Consider the following 24,449-nt stretch of genomic DNA (forward strand, 5'->3'; position numbering starts at 1 on the left):
TATCTGGTAGAGTTACTGTTGATTTATTTGTCTGTCTCCCCAATAAGACTTAAGCAGAAAACGTGTCTTTTATCTCTGTGTCCATCCTAGATGTTAGATTTCCTGGAATGTGTTGGGTGAAGACCAAAAGGAAGAAATTGATTGTTTTGCATTTGCACTCTGAGAAGTGAGACACCAGTGAACCAAAGTCAAGAGAAAAATACCATTCTGAAATATCCTGAAAAAACAACTTTATATCCTGCCACACATTTCTACTATAGTCTTCTTGATTTTCAAACAAAAGATTTTTGAACCTAAAAGGAAGAACAGATGGTCATGGTAAAACTAATGAGTAAACATGTAGATATTCCCTGGGATAAAAAAGAAATTTACATCTATTCCAGGAGAGAAAGCTCAATCAGAAATGAAAATGTGTACAGTGGGATTTGTTTATGAACACTGGCACAACATCCAAGGAATAAGCACTAGATGTAGAAATTAATGTTTATAGCTACCGAGAATTAGAATGTATCAATGACTGCACAATTACAGTAGAGAACTATGAACTAGCCAATTACTATTTAATGTTAATTGTTCTCACTTTTACAAAAACAAATGAAACATTATCTGTAATAGACTCAGGAATAATGACATTTGGTAAGAGTGAAGTTTATTAGCTAGAGGTCTTGGTGAAACAATAGCAATCAACAAAAGGATCCTCAAAAAAAACCAAAAACTGAGAAGTCAAATGACAAACAGATAAAGAGGCTTGAGGGGATTTATCAGCTCAGGGTGGGGCAAAAAGTTCAGTGGCTTTCAAATAAAGAAAAGCAAGGAGAAGAGGGTAAATGAATATGTACTCTTAGAATTCTATAAAGAGCACTGCCTGAGTGATGTAGTAACTGGGTTTTGATTTCTGTAGTACCAACATCCCTTGTGGCTTGGATAAGTCACTGGCCTTCTTTGCTTAGGACTCACTAGATGACGGCAAAACTTTAACAGCATGATAGCATTCCTTGTTTGACTGTTCCACAGGGACATGAAACCACAACTTTCTTGATGTCTACAGTGCCCTACCTGGCCATAATTCTTGACACACAGCAATACGAAATGGGGTTATCATAGGTAATATAGCATTTGGTTCCTTTTGATTCTCTATATTTGGAAGTTAATAGCTGTAAGACTATAAGTATGACTGGCCTTCTGTCCCACATGGTTTGAAAGGAAATGAGAATCACCTATCCTAACTAAAGGCTCATTGAAGTTAGCTTTTGAGCAGCAGAAGGTGGGTGACCTGGCTAGACATTTATGAGAGCAAGGATCATAGAAAGACACTTAAGTTTACTGGACCAGCACCCTTGGCAAACAAATGCCACTCTGCCTGGAAATATATGTTGGCTCAGGGGTAAAGTTGAAAAGTCATAGCTTCTTGCTAGGCAGGTCTATGAAAACCAGGAAAGCATTAGAGGGAAAGGGATGTCCACCCTCAGACCTCGAACCAGAGGTCCTGTTTTTACTAAACAGCAGAGAATTACTTCTCTTATCCCTTTATACAACTATTAACAAAAGAAATACTGAAAACAATAAAATGGTGCCCTAAGTCTACTTTGCAATTCCCTTGCAGCCAAATCAGGGGTTATTTACACCATCAACAGGCAGATCTGCCTGCTCTGCATGGGTTGTGCCATAAACCCACAGCATACTTTTAGTGTATGAAACTTTTAATAGAAAAGAACTTTGATAGAATTAATGTGCAATATAGAGAGAAAAAGAATATTGTTTCCAAACATAGCACCTATCCCCTAACAGGTAAATGTCCAAACAGTGTTGACCCAAAGTGGGGTCACTGGGACCTGAAAATTTGCCACAAGTGTAAGGGTTTCTCACTCAACTCTGTTTCTTTCCAGTGGTGCTTTCTACAACCCCAAGTCCAAGGCCAAGAAGCAAATGCTGCTTCTTCACATGTCTGTCTGCTCCACTTGCCTTCTCCAAGGCCTCTCCCCCTTCAGCCTTCCCTCCCAAGATCTTTTTAGCTTTTCTGTGCCATTCAGTCCACCCTTCCTCAGGTGGGGCAAGGAACCTGAAGCCTCTCCTTCCTATGGGGATTACACTGTTCCAATAATATCAAAAACCTAGTTTAGTCTCATGTGAACTTTATCTTTACCAGTTATTACCTTAAAATTTTGAGTTTAATAATAAATACCAGGCATAATGACTCATTAAACAGTATCAATAGTTTTGTCATGTCCATATTTTTAACAGGAAAAAAAATCAGTTTCAAAATCTAAATTAATACATACCTCTCCACCACAATACCACAAGTCAAATTCCAGAATGAGTTGGAAAGCATGGGAAAATAAGCTTAGATCCAACCTCCTCCCCAGTTCGATAATGAAGATCCTACCTCCTCCTTGGGAAGAGTGCAGAAGGAATTTGAATGACACCTCTGGGTAAACAAAGGTGGGACATGGGACTCTAGGAGAGCAGCCTGAGAGACAGAGGCCTAGGGAACCCTGAAGTCACCCAAATCCAAGTTGCCCGTGGTCAAGACAAAATATAACTGGGAGGTTAATTGTCACTCATGTGTGCTATGTAAAATAGGCCTCAAGACAGTCCAGTCCTGCTTGATACAAATTGATGAAGAATTAGTCAAGGAGTGATTCACTGAGTTTCAACCCTGGGGAGTCTACAGCAGGCTAGCTTAGTTTCTGTTTCTTTCCAGAGCCCCAACTTGCCTGGGGGTACAGCTTCCTTTCCAGGCTCTGATGGCTCCATTTTGCTTTTTATTTCTTATCACTCTTTTCATAGAAAAAAGGATGATTGTGGGGTTTGCACATGGTTCTTAGTAATTGCCCCTTGCCACTTTCCTGTCTTTTTCTAATGCCTCCTTCTCAGAACCATAAAATTAATCTTCCCTGTAGCAGTGCTTCTTACTTGAAATTTCTACAACTGCTCTTCATCACTGACAGAATAAACTTTTTGCTTGTGGAGTTAAAGGCTAACTTCCAGTTGATTATCCTTAGGGGTCTATTCATCTCACGACTTATTTGGTACATGAATCTGTCTGTATGAGTGTTCATATCATGTGCAGACTCCACTGAAATCCTTCAAAGGTCAGGCATCCGATAATCTACAATGTTCACACCCAGTTCTATTCCTAACATGCTTTCATGTTTATTTTTTTTAAGATCAGTCTTCTTGCTGCTACTGAAACACATCACATAAAATAAATCAAATTCCTTCTCTATCTGTACTAAGTCAATAGTTTGCAAACCAAAGAACACCAAAACCTCATCTCTCCTTTTAGTTCATTTAATTCATCTCACGTTTATGAAAAGAATTGGGATCCCTACATTCTCCAGTCAATTTCTGCTTCTGTAGTCCTTACCTACACTTCCAATATCATGCAAATGTGGCTCCCTCCACAACCTTCTGTGGCAGTGTAATATTGGGGAATCTCTCTGGTCCTTCTGGTTTCAGAGAATGAGTCACGCTGAAGCAAACCTGAAGTAGACCGTTACTGTTGAGTCAAGTTACCCAAGCTCAGCAGAACTACTCTAGCTAGATCATAGTTACATGAACAGCTTTCACAGGCTTTCTAACCTGGGGCACCAGTTTGTAGCAATTATCCACTGAAATGTCTGGTCCCAGAACTGGCCTTTGACACAGAGTGTGTCCTGGCTTCTGCTTCTGTATTCCTAGAGCTGGGTTGGTTCGCAGCCTTATGGATTCCCTTATCTGTTCAAGCTCTCCAATGGACCAGAAATAGGGGTTTAGTTATTTACCTTAGTAGATAGTACCCTTGCACCTTCCAGTTTCTTTTCTCTCAGAGAAGTGCTTTATTCCATTTGTACCCTGTCAATATAGAGCTGCAATTTAATGACCACTCACGTTTGCTGCTCATTACTTTATACCTTTACTTATTGAAGTTTTTTTTTTTTTTTAATGTGAGCCATAGGGCCCTCCCTGATGGTGTACTGAGCACAACACTGAAAACTAGCCACAACCATTTCAGTGTGACTTTGATCTCCAGCCAGGGAGCTGACCCACATAGCACAGCAGACCTCTCCTGACCTGCCTGCTGCTCCCCTTAGCCGTGTACTTCATCAGTCTGCCTGTCTGCTCCCCACTCTGTCTCTGGTGAATCCTGTCACCATCCCTGTACCTCTGGCCTGCACCTCAATTTTGTATGCATACAAAAGTAAAGCTTAAAATAAATAAATAAAATGTGATCAATAAAACAGTATTTTTACAAGTTCTTCATAGGAGTTGAAAGGAACAGACACATAAGGCAGTAAACATGTACTTAGTACATATTATATGAAAACTAGTTACACAGGATCTTCAGAACACTCAGAAATTCAATTTGTGAATTTACAATGGTGTATGTTTCCATGCTGTGCAGTTTTTCTAAACCAATTAGGCTGTGGAACCTGGGTTTTATAACATTAGAATTCTTTTGACAGGTTCTTTGAGATATGGTGACTAATAATTATTTTTAAGTGTTATCTCTCTTACTGGAATAGGAAGTACTTAAATGCCTCAGTACATGTCTTACATACCTTTGTAACTAACATGATGACTTCCAAATTACCAGCACAGTATGTATCAGAAATATTTGCATAATTATGCGAACTAATGAACTAATAGCCTACCAAGGATGTGTTTTCCATCTTTACAGAGAGATGAGATTTTCTTTCTTGCTATAAAGTTTTGAAGGAAAAAAACTAGTAAAACTAATCCACTTTTTAAAATTTATCCTTTTTTTGTCTTTTTTATTTTCTCCCTGTCCTTTCATTCTTTTTTTCATATTTATCACCCTTTTAGAAAGTAAACAAGTGTTTCAGGACATGCTAGGTATTAGAGGATGCATTCTTTGCATATATTATGAACCTTGATACTCTCATTAAGTCTGTGAAACAGACTGTATCCAAATTTATTTATTACCCAAATTTAAAGATTAGAAAAATTAGACTCATAGAAGCTAAGTGAATTCTCTAAGGTATGACAAATAGTAAATAACAGGATAAGCCTCCAAACCACAGAATATCTGAATCTGAGGCTCATGCCAAGCCATTCCCCTAAAGCATGCAATTACTCTTTCTTTTCACAAGTAAGGAACATACGGAAATCATGAGTACCTAATAAAATGTAAGCCTAATGCTTTCACATACACAAATGATGAATGCTGAGCCATCAAACAGTGATAAATCAAAGGTTCTATGGAAATACTCCATTTAACTTTTCCTAGGTTTGCTTTTCACTTCAAACTTTCCCCAGAGACTAGATTCCAGTTATGTAGTCGCATGTGAATGAACAAATTTTCTTTCCCAGTACTCCTCCAAGTTGTCAGATATTCCAGGTAAAGGGTAGGTATTTTGTGGGTTACATTTGTCACCGTACAGATTTTTTTAATTAGTTGCAGATTTCTTGTTCTAGAAGTCTTTAGTTTATGAAACACTAAATGCTCTGTCTTGCTATCTGTGACTAACATGTTAGTAATAATTGTAAATAGTTAATGAAGCTATTAGAAATTAGTGAAACTCTTGGTGTTACTTATACTTACATCTTATTATTAGTCTATCAGTCCATAGTTGCAAACATCAATTATCTGTCTTTGACTTTTCATGTCCATTTATATTAGTTTTTATAATCAAAAACTAAAGCCCAGAGTGAGTGGCATGTCAACCCTGCCAGAACTAATAAGAGAATAGTTGAAGTACTGTCAGACTTCCCAACTCTTTAAACTCTATCTAATACTCTAGAAAGGACAGGTATTAGAGGAATGGAAAGTAAGCAATTGGTTTATGCTGTTGGTTGAAGCAAATTAATTTTTCTATCCAAAATTTTCATTTAAATTTACTCATTTAAAAATGACTAAAACGTTCTATGAGTATTCCATACTTCCTAATGTATATTAGAGTTTCATATCAATCACTCAAAATTCAAATCACATTTGACAAAAAGGTGTTTGATATTTGAGAGCTGGGGGGAAGGACATAGTGATTTAGTCAGACAAGGCAATAATGCCAAGAAAAGTGATCCTTGGCTTTTCCTTCAGCCAAGTTTTCTACATGGGCTCCTTTTTCTTCCCACCACAAAATAACTCAAGGGATAGCACTTGACCTAAAAGTGATTGAACTATGAAATATATCAGTGAGCCTCTCCCAAAGGTTAAGTCTAACAAAGCAATTTCTTTGTCTTCACTCATTTAAGTGTGAGTTATTACATCAGACATCTATAACCTCAATAAGATGAATAACAATAGCTTTATACAATTCACAGTCTATTTGGACGGCAGGTACAACATACTCACATTAGAACAGATCAAAGACTGACCAAAGGTGAGCGAACCAACAACCTGGGTCAGCAGAGGCTTATATCACAGTGCAGGCTAAGAGCAGGCTGGAGCTGCAGCCAACTTGAAGCAAATAAAGTGTGATTATCTAGGCTTCTCGAGCTCCCTGCACACTGGCCAATTTGAATACTTCTCACAGATTCTGGAGAACGGATTTGCCCTTGGATGTTCAGTGCCCAACTGCAGAGATACTGAGCAGAGGTGTGACAACCCTGCAACATAACTCTAGGAGAGGGAAGAGGTTGGAGTTTGGACATAATTAAGCAGCTCAAAAAGAACTGACTGGCCTCTAGTCAGGATTTCGAAATTTAGTTAAAACATTAAAACAATAAAATGCTATTTTAACATCAACTCTAAAATATCACTTTCTTAAAATGTTGAACATATATGTCCTGTTCATGCAACTGTGGGTTAGCTACAGTAGTTCTGCTGAGTTTGGCTGAAGCTGGGCTGCCTTGACTTGGCAATAGCAGCTGAGTTCAGGTCTGCTCCTAAGTGCTTCATTCTCTGAAAACCAAAAGGAGCAGAAGGGTAAGTTCTAGTGGCAACAGCAGAAGCACAAGAGACAAATTCTATCATGTGTGATTTTTTTTTTTTGAAGCCAATGTTTTCATCCTATCTACAACAGTTTACTGGTCCAAAATAGTTACACGTCCAATGTCCAGGGTACACACACCTGCCTCTGGTAGGAAGACTGGAAAAAGCACATGGCATAGGGCCTGGACACAGGGTAGGCAAGAAGTTGTGAAACACAATTCTGTGTACTATGGATTAAAAATAAGAAAAGAGAAAGAGAGAGAAGGAAGAGATTGAAGATTGAGTTGGTATTTGGTGACAAGAATGAGAGTAGGAGTAGGGAGATGCAGAAGTTCATCAGATGAGACTCACACAGAAGTGCTGATAGAAGGACCCAGAGTCTCTGAGTAGGTGACGAGGCAATGTAGTCCCTGGTCGCTGACTTCCAAATTCTCCCAAATCCATAGTCTTCCCAAAGTCTACCATTTATGGATAAGTATTGTCTTTATTGAGTATCCTGAGAAATGGCTTCAGGTTTGACTTGCCATTTCCATATTTTTAAGTATATCTTTTCTCAATAAAGAACGCTGTTAATGCAACCCTGAGAGTCTATGTTTAAATCTGAATTCTAAGTTCTTTGCCTGAGGACAAAAATCAGTAGAGGAAAGAATTCCATGTCTGGGTCATTTTTTTTTTTTTCCCTATCTTGTCCTTTGCAATCTATTTCTTTCTCACTTTCTTTTCATTGTTTTAAATTTATTTATTTATGCATACAGAACTGGGGTATAGAGCAGAGATGCAAGGGTCGTGAGAGGATTCACCAGAGATAAGAGCAGGGAGCCAAACAGGCCGATGTACTGAAATACACTGCTGCGGGAGCATTGGGCATGTCAGGAGAGGTGTGCTGTGCTATGTGGGTCACCTCCCTGGCCGGGGATTGAACTCATGCTGAAGCAGCTGCTGCTAGCTGTACAGTGCTGTACTTCAACTCGTTGCACCACCAGGGATGGCCTGTTTTTCTCATTTTCAACACCCCTATTCTTCCAGATCAAAGTATACATCTTTTCCTATCTTTGTCTATGTCCTTGGCCCTTCATTCCCTGCATTCTAGTTCACCTGATGTGGCATTTTTCCAAACTATTTTTTTTCGTTTTCCTATTCTTCCTTCTCTTCCCAAAAGGACCCCTTAAATAACTGAGAGAAAATCATTAGAGTTGCTATTAACTGCCATTTTTCATCATTAAATTTCTTCAAGGGGGCCCTCCTGGTGGCGCAGTGGATTAAAGCACAGCACTGACAAGCTAAAGCAACTTCAGCATGAGTTCGATCCCCGCCTGTCCTGGAGGTGACTACATAGCGCAGCAGACCTCTCCTGACCCGCCCACTGTTCCCCTCAGCAGTGTACTTCATTGATCTGCCTGTTCTGCACTCCTCTCTGTCTTGGTGAATCCTCTCACTGCCCCTGCACCTCTGGCCAGTACCCTAGTTCTGTATGCACAGATAAATAAATCTTAAAAAAAAAATACTTCAAGGGACTTTGGGGGCTAATTCTTATTCCCCCAAATTGTAGATGGACAATCCAGTCTGTCCAACCCTAACAACACATCTTCAAGAGAAATAAATTCCCCTACACCAGCTTAGCTGGACTGCAGGTCTATCAGCTGCAGCTACTGGAGGGAGCATTTTAAATCCCTGTAAACATTGAGGTATGGGGAAAAAGGGTCAAAATAATTCTAATTTCCCAGGTGAATGTCGGCTTCACAGAAAAAAGATCAAACAAAAGTGATTATGACCTGAATTGGTCTTCAGGGCCAGGTTATAGGGAATCACCATAATTTCAGAAAAAATCTTTAACCCATCCCATCACCATGTATTTTTCAGGAAGACACTGTCTTACTGTTACTGGCTGTCCTTGCTGAAAGAACAAGCTTTTATTATTCCCTTGAGCCAGAAACTTTTCATATCCAATTTCACACACAAAAAAAAGCTACAGCTTTTTCTGCTGTAACCAAGCTCTGTAATTACGGTTATTAATCTTAAAATCATGAGTTCTAATTTCCGAGGCTTCTAGTAACCTGAAAGTCATTCAAATCATAAAGCTTCAAAAAATAAATCAGCCTTTCCAGTGGCATCTTTGCTTGGTAAATGCCAGCACTAAGAAGGATATAAACATATTCCCCAAACAGATACCATAAACTGAGAAATGACACAGCGTCAACCATAAACATGTCTTTGTCACAGCCTTGCTTAAAAATGCTCCCACTCTCAAACTTGAGAGAAACCTTTCAAATTGTATTTCAAAAAGAAAATCAATAAGCCTGCAGAAACTCTACTTGGCCAGAAAAGTTTGAGCCATATCTACCTATTTCCCAGCGGCATTCATCTCCCTCCTTTATCACTTCCACTTCTTCCCAGTCACTGCTCAACAGCTCGCATAAGACAAGTAGTTCTCAATACCAATCGACACAGTGTGAGCTTTCTCTGAAAAAAAAAACCCTTTTTCCTAAAGGGTTTTGCTTGCTGCCTGCCTGCCCGGCCCAACATAAAGAGACTGCAATCCTTTAAATGTGGTTTGTGTTTGTGTGTGTTACATACACATTCCAGAAGGTGAAAGATTTTGAGCTATTTTCAACCACAGATGTTGATTAATAAATTAACTTATTTAACTTGAAAGATGACAAAGCCGAATCACTAAGGAAATAGGACAAGTAGCAGCAAATGTGCAGATGGTAGAGGCAAGGGAGATGATCAATCTGCTTTCATGTTTTTCTCTCAGTTTGAACCTCTTATTAGTTTAGTCTGCCCAGCTGACCAACAACATCACTGCCTGTCTCCAGCAGGTGACTGTCTTGAATGTGACTCCTTGCTGGCCCACCTTCCATTTCCAAATGTGCACACTGTTCCCTGAAGCGTTTCCTTTCTGGATTTTGAGCATGCCCACTCTTCACCTCTGCTGCCTCTTCCCATCACGAGGGGTTGTTCCCTGGCTTGCAACAGTGTGTATGAACAACATTTTCAGATAATCCATGATGAGGAAGCATAGGACACTGCCATTGTAAATGACAGAACAGCGCTTTCAAACTCCTTAAAGTTAACATCATGTGTGTTCACTGACTTCCCCACACTGCCTAGCCCTGAGACTAAGTAGGGACTGATAAAAAGCAGAAATGCCCCGTTTGCTGAATTCTGTCTGATGGGTAGTGAGGAAGCAAAATCAAACCAGCTGTTTTTGGGATTGTGTTGATACACTGAGACTTGAAAATTGCTATTAAAAATAGCATAAAGAAAACTCATAGGTTATTTACAATCAGTTAATATTGATGAAGATTAAGATCACTGTCTAGTTTATAGCAAGTAATATAAGGGTATGCTTTAAAAAATAAGTAAGAGTAATAATTTTTACTAGAGCGAATCCAAACACTGGCACTGATATGAGGTGCAGCTATTTGCCACCATTGACGGGGGGTGGGGGGTGGAGAACAGGAGGCAGGGATAAGTGACAAGAATCAGAAACAGTTTATAATTTGATAACTCATAGAAGTTATTTACTAAATTCAAAGGTTAAATGTTGATGTATCTAAGTGGATAACAGATTCATGGATGAAAGGAATGGAATAATTATGGTTTTACTATGGGGAACATTTGTGTCACAGCACATATAATAACAAAACATTAAACAAATTTGTAAAGGGAGATAGTTTAATGATATTTTGAAGTTATTTTGTCTGTATCCTAGATAACAAGCATGAGATTTAGTATGGATTGGTCTAATTTCCTGTCCACCTTAACAAATCTTAACTAACTAGATATGTTGATTTGTTTTTTCATTTATATTGTAATTCAGGTTAATATTAAAGTTCTTATTTTATAATCTCATACATTGAATTTATTCATTTCATTTCATTTTTCTTCTTGTTTTCTGCATTTATTTTTCTTTGAGAATTTTTTAACCCATTAAGTGACAGTAAGAATTTTTTTAAAGAGTTATTTATTTATGCATACAGAACTAGTTGCAGGCCAGAGGTGCAGGGTGCTAAGAGGATTCACCAGAGACAGAGTTGGGAGCAGAACAGGCCGATGGACTGAAGCACACTGCTGAGGGGTGCAGTGGTGGGTCAGGAGAGGTCTGCCACACTATGTGAGTCACCTCCCTAACCAGGGATCAACTCGTGCTGCAGTGACTGCTGATAGCTTCATAGTGCTGTCTATTAACCCATTGCGCCACCAGGGAGGGCCTGACAGTAAGAATTTTTATGTATTTTTTGTTTTAGGCAACAATGCCATCTTTTCTCAATTTGTTCAATATATGATTCTTTCATCTATTTCATTTTTTCTCTTGCTACTTAAGACCATTTTCTTTTTGGCAAATAGTCCTTTGAAATTTGCAAAGAGCTTAGAAACTGGAAAGATGGCTGTAGAGTGAAGACCTGGGGCTTTCCTCCTCCATGTTTTCCCCAATTAAATTATAACAGAGCCAAGTCAAGAATACCTGAAAAATAAGTGGATCATTACCACATTCATAAAAGTCAGAAACAAAGCCAAAAATGTAGTGCAGCAGAAAGAGATAGGAAAAACCAATTAGATTGCATTTGCAACAGATAGGCGTTAATGCAGCCCACAAGGTATAGAGAGCACTGATGCTTGGAATCTGTGCTGTTGTTAGGTCAGCAATCACTGTCCACATCAGAGATTTTGCAGACGCTCATTGCACTAGAGAAGAGGGTACACAGAGTTGAAAGACCGAAGTGCCATTTCTAGAGAACTAGAATAGAAAAGGTGCAGAATGATGATTAGCGGCTAGTGCCTGAGGTTCCTAATCTAGAATAGTTAGATCTGGAACAGCCAAGATAACCATATCAGCTATGTCTCCTCATAGGTGAAGCTACTATTGATATATGCAGACTGAAACTATGATACTTAAAACACCTGCCTTATGTCCACCCCAAATCAAAACTTAGACCACTGAATATTCTCACTTATCAGCACTGAAGCATGTGGATAACAATGCAAGCACCCAAGCTAAATCTCCATACTCAAAAAGCAGAGAACACAATTCCAGGCTTGTGATCCTGTATCAGTTATAGGCCTCACCCAGCATTACATCTAAGGCTCAAACAGAGCCTGGAGGCTGACCAATATAGGCAACAGGGGAGGGGCTCATTGTGGATGCCCACACGAAACTCAGCTCTCCACGTCAGTAAGGAGGATGAACCCTCGGTGCTCACTGGAGGCCACGCTTCAGTGCCCCACAACCCCAGTCCTTCCTCCCTATTAACCCTTACTAGCACCAGTGCCCAGTCATGTGAACAGCACAAAGGCAGCAGGCAGTGAGTAAACACAACACACAAAGATATAGATATATTCTCATTTCAATCTATACATGCTGTTAACAAAGATAGTTTGAGACCTTGCATATACTGTGCAACTTACTCAGTTTTAATTCCTAAAGTAAGTCTTTGTCCTTAGCACTATACTGAGGCTTTCTGTGTTTGTAAATAGCACGATTGCAATTCTCAGGATTTGAAATAAAAATGATGCCGAATATTGTGTAATGGTTGTTTAAGCTCCTGGCTCTCAAATCTGTTTGCACTGTGCTGGGATTCACACTTAGATACTGTGAAGAATCAATTTGTAAAGGAGGACATTTTATTTATCTTAGATAAACAATTTCATTTAAAATGAATATATTAGAAAAGTTACTCAGAAAGTATTGATCCATTACATTATGAAAAGAATGCATTAAACATTTGAATTGGATGAAGCAGGAAAATTTTATAAATCTGTTGAATTCATAACCATATTTTATCATAGCACTGTTTTGAAAAATAGCTTAATTAAAAGCAAGTTATACAGGACACTGGCAGTGGATCAACATTTTTCTGGATCAAGTAGAGTATTTTGACCTTTTTGTTTTTGAAGAAACATTGGTTTATATTGTATTTGTTTTCAGGAATATTTGAGACCTCAACAATGTATCTATTATGCCATATCCAGAACTAGCCACCACCACCTTATCAAAACCTCTCCCTGTTCCAGCCACCCCCACTCTCTCTCTTCTCCTTTGGTAACCACTATTGTTCTGTGGTCAAAATAGTAGGAGTTTGTGTTGTGTTTGTTTTTAATTTCTTTATAATCCACTATTAGGAAAATCACTCAGAATTTGTTTTTCTCTTTCTGACTTGTTTTGCTTAACATAATCACCTCAAGTTCCATTCAAATTGCTACAAAAGACAAAATTCCATATTTTTATAGCCAATATTTATACAACATGTGTACATGTGTGTTTTCTTCATCCATTCATTTTCTTTATCCAATCACGCATCTATGAGTAATTAGTTGCTGTCCATATCTTGGCTATCATACATAATGCTACAATGAACATAAGTATCCATGTATGAGTTAGTGTATGCATATTTTTGGATAAATATCCAGAAGTGGAATTGCTGGATTATATGGTAGCTTAATTTTTAATTTCCTGAGGAGCCTCCATGCTGTTTTCCATACTGGTTATACCAACTTACACAGTGTACAAATGTATATTTTTTACCACATCCTCTCCAACATTTAGTTTTTCTTGTCTTTCTTTGGTAATACCCATTTTAGCAGATGCAAGGTAAAATGTCCTAGTGGTGTTGATTTGCATTTCCCAAGATAAGCAATGAAACCTCTTCTCATGTGTCTGTTGTCCTTGTACAGTCTTCCTTGGGGAAGTGACTTTTGATATCCTCTGGCCATTTTCAGTTAGGTTGTCTTTGATTTTGGTCTTTGAGTTTACGAGTTGTTTATATATTTTGAATATCAACCCTATATCTGATACATAGACTGCAAAGGCCTTCTTCCATTCAATAGGTTGTCTTTTTGTTTTATCAATGGTTTTCTTCATATACATCCTTTATTTTTTTTTTTGGCTTAATTCATTTTAATTTATTTATTCTAATTTATTTTTTCTTTTGTTTATCCTACCATTGGAGACAAATCTACAAAGACATCATTAGGTCAGTGATAAAGAGCTTACAATCCATATTTTCTTTTATGTGTTTTATGGCTTCTGATAATTATATTCAAGTCTTTAATTCATCTTAAGTTAATTTTTGTAACTGGTGCTTACTTTGGCAACATATATACTAAAACTGCAATGACACAGAGAAGCTGTGTCATAGCTCCTGGGCAAGGATAGTATACAAATTCCTGAAGCATTCCATATTTTTAGAAACCAAACTAAGGATAAGATAAAGACAAATTTAACACCTTGCCCTTGAAAGCTGACAATGGAACTGAACCATGCAGAGGGGAATGTGGGTAGAGGAAGGGTAAGAACAATGAGGGAGCCTCCTTAGTGGTGCAAGAAGTTAAGTCAGCACTATGAGGCTATTTGCAGCCTCTGCTACATGAGTTTAATCATGTAGCAGTCTTTCTGCCTGTTGCCTCCATTCTGTCTCTATTGAATCCTCTCACCTCCTGTGCCTCTCACCTGTACCCCAGTTCTTGTATGTATGAATGAGTAAACCTTTATAAAAACAAGAACAATGAGAAATAGGGAATACAAGGGGCTATAAGTGGTGATTTGCTGAAGAGTGCATTACTGTGGTGATTCTTAAGGAAGGAATTCTACACTTCCAAAATAGCAACAACAATGTAAGCCTCTGTTGCTTCAAGTAAAATAATAAATGTTAATATTTTTAAAAATAGCAGTGGAAAATACTGGTATATGGTAACAGAGTTGTCTAGTTTCATTCTTTTGCATATAGTTGTCCATTTTTCCCAGCACCATTTACTGAAGAGGCTTGTTTCACACACTGTGTTCTCTTGGCTCCTTTCTCATAAACCAGCTAACTGTGTAAGTGTGGGACTACAATTGGACTATCAATTTTACTCCACTTTTATGGATGCCTGTTTTTTGTAATTATTATAACTACTTTTATTTTATCAAAACCAATAAAATAAAAAAAATTGTAATCGTACTTAACAAAACAATAATTTTTTCAATTTTTTGTCCTAGAAGTACTCTATAGGGCCCTCACTGATGGCACCGAGTTAAAACACAGCACTAAAAAGCTAAAGCCACTTCAGCATAAGTTTGATCCCCGCTCCAGAGGTGACCCATGTGGTGCAGCAGACCTCTCTGGACCCAACCACTGCTCCCCTCAGCAGTGTACTTCATTGATCTGCCTGTTCTGCTCCCCATTCTATCTCTGGTGAATCCTCTCACTGCCCCTGCACCTCTGGCCTGTACCCCAGTTCTGTATGCATAAATAAACCTTTAAAAAAAGTACTCTATACAGTACTATCAAAATGAATATACATGAGATAATGAAATATATATTTACAAAAAAAAGAATGTAGAACTTTCAAGTAACAACTGAAATATAAGAAGCACCCAGCAAAATTAAAGTAGTTGTTAAAAGTCCAGTGTCTCATTAGCCTGACATTTTATTGTGGGGATAAACATTACTTTCCTACAAGCAGAATTATAGCTGAAATGTTGCCCTAAGAAGATTAGAAAGATTTTAGCTTGTCAGTACTGAACTGTTTTAGTTAAATTTTGAGTTCATATTTTCTTTTCTCAACTAGAGACTATAAGCCTTTGAAAGTAAGGGCTTTTTGTTTTTATACTTTCTTACAGACTTCATTATTGAAGATTTTAGTAACTAGGCACAATTTAATGTTATTTGCTAAGAATAATAATATTCATGAGGTCACCCCAACATTCTGGCTATGTCTCTCTAGGGACCTGGCACTCTTTTGCCTTTTTATGTGAACACAGAAATTAGAATCCCCAACCCTGGGTTTGGTACACAGGAAAGTGGGTTTAAATCTCAATTGTATTCATTTCTACTAATTTGATCACAAACAACTGTGTTGGGGCCATTGTAGTGACCTCAAAGGGGTACCACAGGATAGTTCATTTACTGAGGAAAGCACAGTGATATTTAACATCTGTCAGAATATAGGAAACTACTTGTTTAAGGTAGTTCACAACTGCATTATTACATTACACTACATTCCTTTCCAGAGCTAATTTTTCTGAAGCTGGACTTTGTGTGTGCTGCAATATAAAAACAAAAACAAATACAAAAAAAAAAAAAAAAAGGACCATGTAGAACAGGAAATGAAATTTGTGAATTCAGCCTAAGTTTGAGAAGTTGGGGAATACCCACTAGCTATACATACCCCATTAATAACTATTTATTCCTGAAACCATGTGCACTGAGTGCACAGAATAGGGGCCCATAGACTCTCTCTTTCTCAAAAAGGGGCTGGAGCCTGAGATTACAGCAGGGAACAAAATCTAGCATAGTTTTTAACTTCAAGGAACTCAGAGCATGTTTTCCTATTTTTTAAAAATGATCTGACCAATATATAGCAATCTAAAACTATCAGAAAGGAAAAGTTGGAACCTATTTTTTTTTTCACTTTATTCCATCACTTTCACCATGTTCAAGAGATTGACACATTTCCCAGAGATATCGCAGGTGATCAGAGGTTAAATAAAGGAGGAAGCCAAAAAAGAGGGAGAGCAGATCTGAAAGGGATATAGATGTTGGTTTTGGTGTTTGGATTTCATTTTGAGGATTATAAAGAACTAATCCTCAAGCTAATTTCCCTAAAAAGAGAAATTCTATCAACATTAAGTCCTGGAAATATCATTTGGATATGGTTTGAAAAGCCATGTTGGGGGAGAGTAAGCGTATCTTGCAACAAAGGGTACCACTATGAAGTTATTTCAATAGTCCCAGTTAGATAAGGAGGGACTGATAAGAAGGATACAAGGAGAGATGCAGAAGCTTGTCCTCTGAGTACCAAGTCTCAGCTCTCTACTATCAGGAAGATCACCATCTCGTGGTACATATATAGCGTTACTCAGTTCACAGAATTCAGGAGACATGATTGAGAGCACTGCTCCAGCTCACAGCCTAGAGCCCCATCAATTTACCCTGGCAAGTATCATCGACATATTTATGGTCCTCTTCTATAATGGCAATAAGTCTAACAACTTGAAATTCTAGTCTTACGTTATAATTACACACTACGCTTGTGTTGTATTAATCACCTCTCTTCTTCCCATGTAGGAGAGAGTGAGAGGTAGGTGAAAATTGTTTCTTTCCAGCTCATCTTTCCTACTGCTCTCCCCATTCCCAGAAACTTAAGAAAGTTTCAGATCCCTCCAGAGAAGAATCAATGAGAAAATAATAAGGAACGGGCATCACCTTGCAAAGTAGACTGTATTATCATCCTTGGGACACTCAGGTATTCCTGGCACTACATATCTGTCATTTTTAAGTCTGAAGAGAACACACTACCTCAGAAGTTAATTGGTTTCCCATAACCATAGTAGACTGCAGCCCCTGAACACTGCCTCCCAGAAAAGCAGGTATACAGGATCTAGACAATCTCATGCCTGATTTCTTTGCCTTCAGCCCACACCTAAGTCATGGGAATATTCACAATCTTTGTACATCTGTTGTTAGGAGTCATCATTTAACCCAATGGAACCTGTCTCTGTATCGACTTTGCCATCTCTTTCATTTGAAACAGATGTAGAGGGACCACCGTGGTGGCACAATGGGTTAAAGTGCTGTGTTATGAAGCTTTCCACTGCCACTGTAGCTCAAGTTCCATTCCGGCTCCAGAGCTGACCCACATAGTGCAGCAGACCTCTCCTGTCTCACCCGCTGCTTCCCTCAACAGTGTATTTCAGTCAATCCGCCTGTTCTGCTCCCCACTCTGTCTATGGTGGATCCTCTCATCCTCTGCACTCTCATGTATGCATAAGTAACCACATCTTTAAAAATAAGTAAATAAATAAAAGAGCTATAGAAATCACTCACTGCTCTCCAGACTCCTCTTGCTTTACACTATTGCTGATGTCAAATGGTTAAGGCCTTTTTAGAGTTGTGGAACCATTTTCAATTACTGTCCCTGCGTCAGGCATACTTTCCAAACATTTCCCAAGCTTTGTTGTGGAAAGTTTCACATATACAGAGCTAGAATAGTGTCATAAACCTCCATAGCCTGTCAACCTCAGCCAATTATCAGTCCATGGTGAGTTATGCTTCATATATTCCCAGTCCAATGGGTATTTTGAGGCAAGTCCCTCATCACATCATTTTATGCATAAATATAGCAGTATGTGCCTGTATTAATTTTCAATTCAAATAACACATTCCCACAAACATAGCCTCTTAAGATATCACCAATTTATAATTCCACAGTTCTACTGTCAGAGTTTCACTGGGCTTACTGGGCTCTCAGCCCAAGATCTTACAAGGCTAAAATCAAGTGTTGGCCTGGCTGGGCATTTTGCTGGAGGCTTGGGGAAGTATCGAGAACATCCATTTCCAAGCTTACTCAGGCAGTTGGCAGAATCCAGGTCCTTAGTTGCAGCTGCAGGTCTAGGTCCTCCTGTCCTTGCTACCTGTTATTGTCTCCTCTTTTTTGCTCCTAGAGCTGCTTCACTCCATCAGTGTGTCCCTGTTCCTGACACTGAAATAGCATTCTTCTCTTGCTTTAAATACTGGTGGCCTCTACTTTCTCTACCTCCACTGCCAACCAGTCAGAGAAAGAGTTTCGCCTTTTAGACCACTGTGACATAGACCCCCATGGAGAAGGAACAGATTTTTTTTTTTTTTTTTTGCATGGAACTTGAGTATAGGCCAGAAGTGTGACTGGTAAGAGAACTCATCAGAGACAGTGACCAATTTATTGGAATACACTGCTAGGGGGAACAGTGGGCTAGATAGAAGAAGTCTGCTGAACCTCATGTCAGCTCTTGGACTGGGGATGGAACTCTGGCTATTGCAGTGATCATGCTGAGGCTTAAACCTAGAAGTTCTGACCACCACATGAGCCAGCACCAGTGAGGAAAAAGTCAAGACAATCTATGCTCCACGCTCACCTCCATCCTCTCACAGTCATCACTATGCCCACCCAACCTTTCTGAGAAATGATATTTTGTATTTGCTACATGTCTAGTACAAAAATAAGCAACAATGAATTCACCTATGTCTAGAAAGGAAATAGAATGCATTATGATAGTGCAAACTTTGATTTGGGATAGGGAGGGAGTTGGTGTCTAGATTAAAAACAACAACAACAACAACAACAAACAGACCCTCCCTGGTGGCGCAGTGGGTTAAAGCACACACTAAGAAGCTTAAGCCACTTGTGCATGAATTCGATCCTCGCCTGCCCCGGGGGAGATCCACATGGCCCAGCAGACCTCTCCTGACCCGCCCCCTGCTCCCCTCAGCATTGTACTTCATCAATCTGCCTGTTCTGCTCCCCACTCTGTCTCTAGTGAATCCTCTCACCATCCACATCTCTGACCTGTACCCTAGTTCTGTATGAATAAATAACTAAAATCTTTCAAAAAAAAAACAAACAAACAAACAAAAAAAACAAGGAGAGTCCCATCACTATCTGATGTTGAGAGCTGCGTTTCCAAATCTAAGGACCAGCTCCTGCACAGCCCAGTGCCTCCTCACTTACTGCAAACACTGTATCAGAGGGGCTTAGTGCAGTACAGTAATGCTGCTGAGTGGCCAATCATGAAAGTGACTTATCACAAGCCTTAGAGATAGAAGATATATTTCTTTGCCTCTGCAGTTGCACTTTTGTGGCAGTAACCCTTTTCTCAATTCTCTAATTCCTTCTCACATCACAGCAAAGTATACTGAACAAATAAGGACACAAAATTTAGTCACAATGTTAAACTGAACCATCTGTGTCAGGTCTACTTCAAAAGGCTATGATCTGTGTAGTTTGGTCTTTTCTCTTTCTCTACCCCTTTCAACCACTATTTTCTTGCCTTGGAATAATCATAAGATTTTCCTCTGGCTTCTGGTAAGCCCAGAAATATAAGCCCTTCTGATAAGCCCTTTCTATCCTCTTGTGAAAATATATCTTAACCATGTTCCCTCAAGTAGTTTTGGCTAGGTGTAGCTGATATACTAATTCAACTCAACTGATGTTAAGTGAATAAACTACTCATAGATGAGAAATTTTGGAAACATGTTGCATGTTCATCATCTCTAGTCCTACTTACATCAAGTCTGATTAAAAAGTCATTTTCCCAAACTATCCAAGAGGTTTTCATGTTTTATAAATATTATAGTTCATGAAGGCACCTTTATGTATTCTTTCTTTTATCCATTCACTTTTAAAAGGTGCCTTATGAAAGCCAGATACTATATAACTGATAGACATGCAAAAAAAAAAATTTTTTTTTTTTTTTTTTTTACCCAGGCCCCAGGAATTCAGAGTTAAGCAAGATAAAAACAAATCTATCAACTCAACACAGGCTGGGACATAGGATTTTGAGATTAAGAACCTCGTGTGCACTGTTTGAAAAGGATTTGCAGAATAAGGTTGTTCAGTTCTATAGATTTATGTCATGGAATGAATAGGAGACAAATAATATTCCTCGGTTCACAAGTTCTATTCATGTTGAAAGAAGAATTTATTCAATTATTCCCTTTCTGTCAGATTGCCAATTTTTGTACTATTGAATTGATCAAATTCAATGTTAAAAAACTCAAAAAATATTTGAGGTAAAGAGGCCAAATACACAGGTGACTGTGATTAAAATGCCAATGGATTTTCCTTTACATTCTGTGTTGCTTTTTTCTTATGAGGTTAAATTAGAACTTTTATGAATATTGTGTTTTTAGTTCTCAGGCAATGTGTCTCTTATTAACCTTGAATGTCTTATTAGTTTTCACAGTAACTTTGTGAGTACATTTCCACAAATGCCTTCTAAGAGACAAAGATCTATTCTGTTATGTTTTGAAATGTTCATCTCAATATCTAGATATGCAGTCTCTTAAAAAGTAAGAATGAAAGAAATAAAAGTCTTTCCTAAGCCCTCCTTTGATCAGTTCTAGATCGCAGGATTTATCAAAAACCTTTGTTTTCTAACCGATCTCTACTTTTCAGTGTCTTCGCAATCAATGTCAGCAAGTTGTCATTCATTACCTTGAAGATACTCAGGTGGCATTAGCCTTTAAAGACATAGGAAGAAAAACTTTCAGAATTTCGTTTTGAAATAAATCTTTCTGAAGTAAAAAGAAAACATACTATATATATACATATATATATATTTATATTTATAAAAATGAATGTAGTCAAGTGGTTATTTATGATTCTAACTACTATGTGAGAAAATAGGAAAAGGGACAGAGAATTGTCCTAAAGCCTTAAATTGGATTTAAAAGAATGGGCAAAAGATAGGCTGACCAAAGAAAATGGATATAAACTGCTCCATATCAAAATGATGGCACAGGAGTAGGGACTGTTATTTCAGAAATATCATATTTCTTGGAGTAGCATTTGAGTTAAGAAACATTGTGGCTACATAATGCATGAAACATTAAGAATAGACTAAATCATCATGGATATGGAATAGGCCACATGAAATTTACAGTCCAATTTACAGTTAGGAAGGCAAATATCAATAAATTATTGATAGCAATTAATAATAAAACTATGTTAGATAACATGAAGAAGTATAAGCTGCTAAAAGACTATATGTTAAAGGAGTGAATGAAGGGCAGTGTACCTATGAAAGAAAGAGTGTTGAGAAGCGTTGACAAGGAAGGCAGGTGCGAGAGAGAGGAGGCGGGACTATTTACCAGGGTGTCACCAAAGCATGCTAATATTTATTTGACTTCTTCATAATTTATTGTAATAATAATAGGAAAAACATTCTGGAAATTAAACACAGCTATAACCTAATTATATTTGTGTAATGTTGGTGATGAAGTTAGAATACTGAATTTTTATTCCAATCTTATTCTCCCGAGCCATTAACTATTTCTATTCCTTGCCTTCAGTCTCATTCTATAAAATGACATAATGCTATATAGATTATATGAGACCACCTTAGTGAGAGTGAATTATAAAGGGACATTTGCTGCAAGTACATGTATATAGCTGTGTGTTAGCAACCCCTAATTATTCTCACACTCAACCTGTATCATCAGTCACTAAACACATACATGTATCATTATAGGGAACTCATTAAATGTGTTTGCACTAAATACAGAGGAACACACACACCTACACAAACACACCTATGTGTGAATACATAATAAATTCAGGCCTCAGAATCCCTTCCTCCAAACATCTTTCCATTTGTTGATTTGGAAAAGTACAGTTCCATACCATATTCATTCCTGGCTCATTCCTATTGATTATGGGATCATACTGTTACTGTTGAAAATTATCATATAAAACTTATACCTTCATTTTTCACTACTGCAATTACACTCCACCTGGCCCACAATCCCACACTGGGCAGAGAAGAATCCATTCTCAGACCCACAACATTAGTGCCTGTTGGTATGGATTAGTCTCTTTCATTTACTGTTTTCAGAGTCTACCTACCCAGTGTAGCATGGACTGAAGTAAGCTTCCAGCATTAGCCTTATGGTATTTTAAAACAAGCCACTTCCCCACCTATGGCATGCCCTTAATGTTGAAATCCTATCAACAGTGCAGAGTCCCTGGCCCATTGTGGCCCAGGAGTTAAGTCTCAGCACTATCATCTACCACAATATCCCATAGCAACAGTTTGGGTTCATTCCCCAGCCAGGGAGCTGACCTGTATATGGTGCAGCAGACCTCTCCTGCATCTGCAGCTGCTTCCCCTTAGCAGTGTATTTCAGTAAATCTACTTTCTCTGCTCCCCACTCTGTCTCTGATGAATCTTATCACCTCCTGTACCTATGGTCTACACCCCAATTCTTTTATGAAGTGTCCTCTTCACTCATGGAAAAAAATATTGTTTACCAGTCCAACTCTCTCTTAATGTTTACCCTCAACAGCCTTAGAAAAGTTCTAATAACAGTGAATTTCAAAAAGGAAGAGGTTTAATACTCAATCATTTTTCAACAAGGCTGCTTGAACTTGATAATATGAAACATATCTTTTCAGAGACCAACTCTACAAAGAAAGATGTACTTTGAAGCAAAATCTTCACACACTAGCATAAAATGTGCTATTACCCAAGCATCAAACCTATGGTGGTCTAATTCCATTTTCTAGGGTCTTAACTATTTTGTATACTTACCTTTAGTTTGTTTCTCTAAAACTATACCAAGCTCAGGGGGCCTCCATGGTGGTGCAAGGGGTTAAATCTCAGCACTATGAAGCTATCTGCAGACACTGATACATGCATTCGATCCCTAGCCAGGGAGGTGACCCACATGGCACAGCAGACCTCTCCTGTTTTGCTTGCTGCTCCCCTCAGTAGTATATTTCATTCAATCCACCTGTTATGCTCCCCACTTTGTCTCTGGTGAATCCTCTCTCACACAAACCTAGCACCCCCCCCATACCTCTGGCCTATACCCAAGATCTTGCGTGCATCAAAGAAAAACTTTATTAACTCAATATATCAAACTTACTACTACTATTAATTTCATTCTATATGGTGTCAAAATCCAATCCTCTATGTTCCCTTTTGGAATAACTTTATTAAAGGCATGTGGTCTCCAGTTTCTATTTAGACCTCTAAAATACTTATCTAAGTATGATAAACATTTGTTAAATTGGACAGAACGATGATGACCAAGAAGTATATTTGTCGCCTAATAAGCAGTATCTATGTTGAAATCTTTTATATATTTTATATATATGTGTGTATATATATATGTGTGTGTGTGTTTATATGTATGTATACATATATATATGCATATATGTATGTGTATATGTGTATATAAATGTGTATATACACACAAACACATAATAATTTACTTTTACAACATTTCGTGCCTTTTTCCATCTCAGTTGTAATCATCATGGGGTTCCCACCACCAATTCACCCGTGTGCCATCACCATAGTCAAGTGTACTTCCCCTCCCCATTTTTGATCCCATTCCCCAACCCACCCCCATAAAATGTCTCTGGATACAGTTGTTCATTATTATCTACGTTGAAATCTTTTTAAGGAGCAAATTTAATTCCCAGCATCTAAAGATAATCTTCCCTGTTCTTACAGTTTCTCCACCTCCATCTCTATTGTCCAGCATCTAAGTGACAGTTTCTTGGATATTCAAATCTTTGAAAAGAAATAGAAGTCCGCCTCACTGAAGGATGACATATCATTGAGATGTCATTCATTCTTCAGCAGAAAGAATATTATTGTCCTTTCATCTCCTTTTCATGGCTCCCTTGTTAGGGGTGAGGTTACGTATCTCTGCTGGAGCTGACTCTGTGACACAGCATAAATGCCAAGGGTTCTGCTATTTTTTTTAAAAAAATGATTTGTTTATTATTTATGCATACAAGAGCTGGGGTATAGGCCAGAAATGTGGAGGGAGTGAAAGGATTCACCAGCGATAGAGTGGGGAGCAGAACAGACTGACTGAAATACACTGCTGAGGGCAGGTGGGTCAGGAGAAGTCTACTGTGCCATGTGGGTCACCTGCCTGGGTGGGGATGGAACTCGTGCTGCAGTAGCTGTGGATAACTTCATAGTGCTGAGAATTAACCCCTTGGGCCACCAAGGAAGTTTTATTTCTTTTTCAATGTCAAGTTAGTCCCTATAAAGACTTATTGGTATATTACCCAACATGAGCAAAATATCCCCTTGTTG

This window comes from Condylura cristata, unplaced genomic scaffold (assembly GCF_000260355.1).
Source record: "Condylura cristata isolate star-nosed mole 26May11 unplaced genomic scaffold, ConCri1.0 scaffold00031, whole genome shotgun sequence".
Classification (NCBI taxonomy): domain Eukaryota; kingdom Metazoa; phylum Chordata; class Mammalia; order Eulipotyphla; family Talpidae; genus Condylura; species Condylura cristata.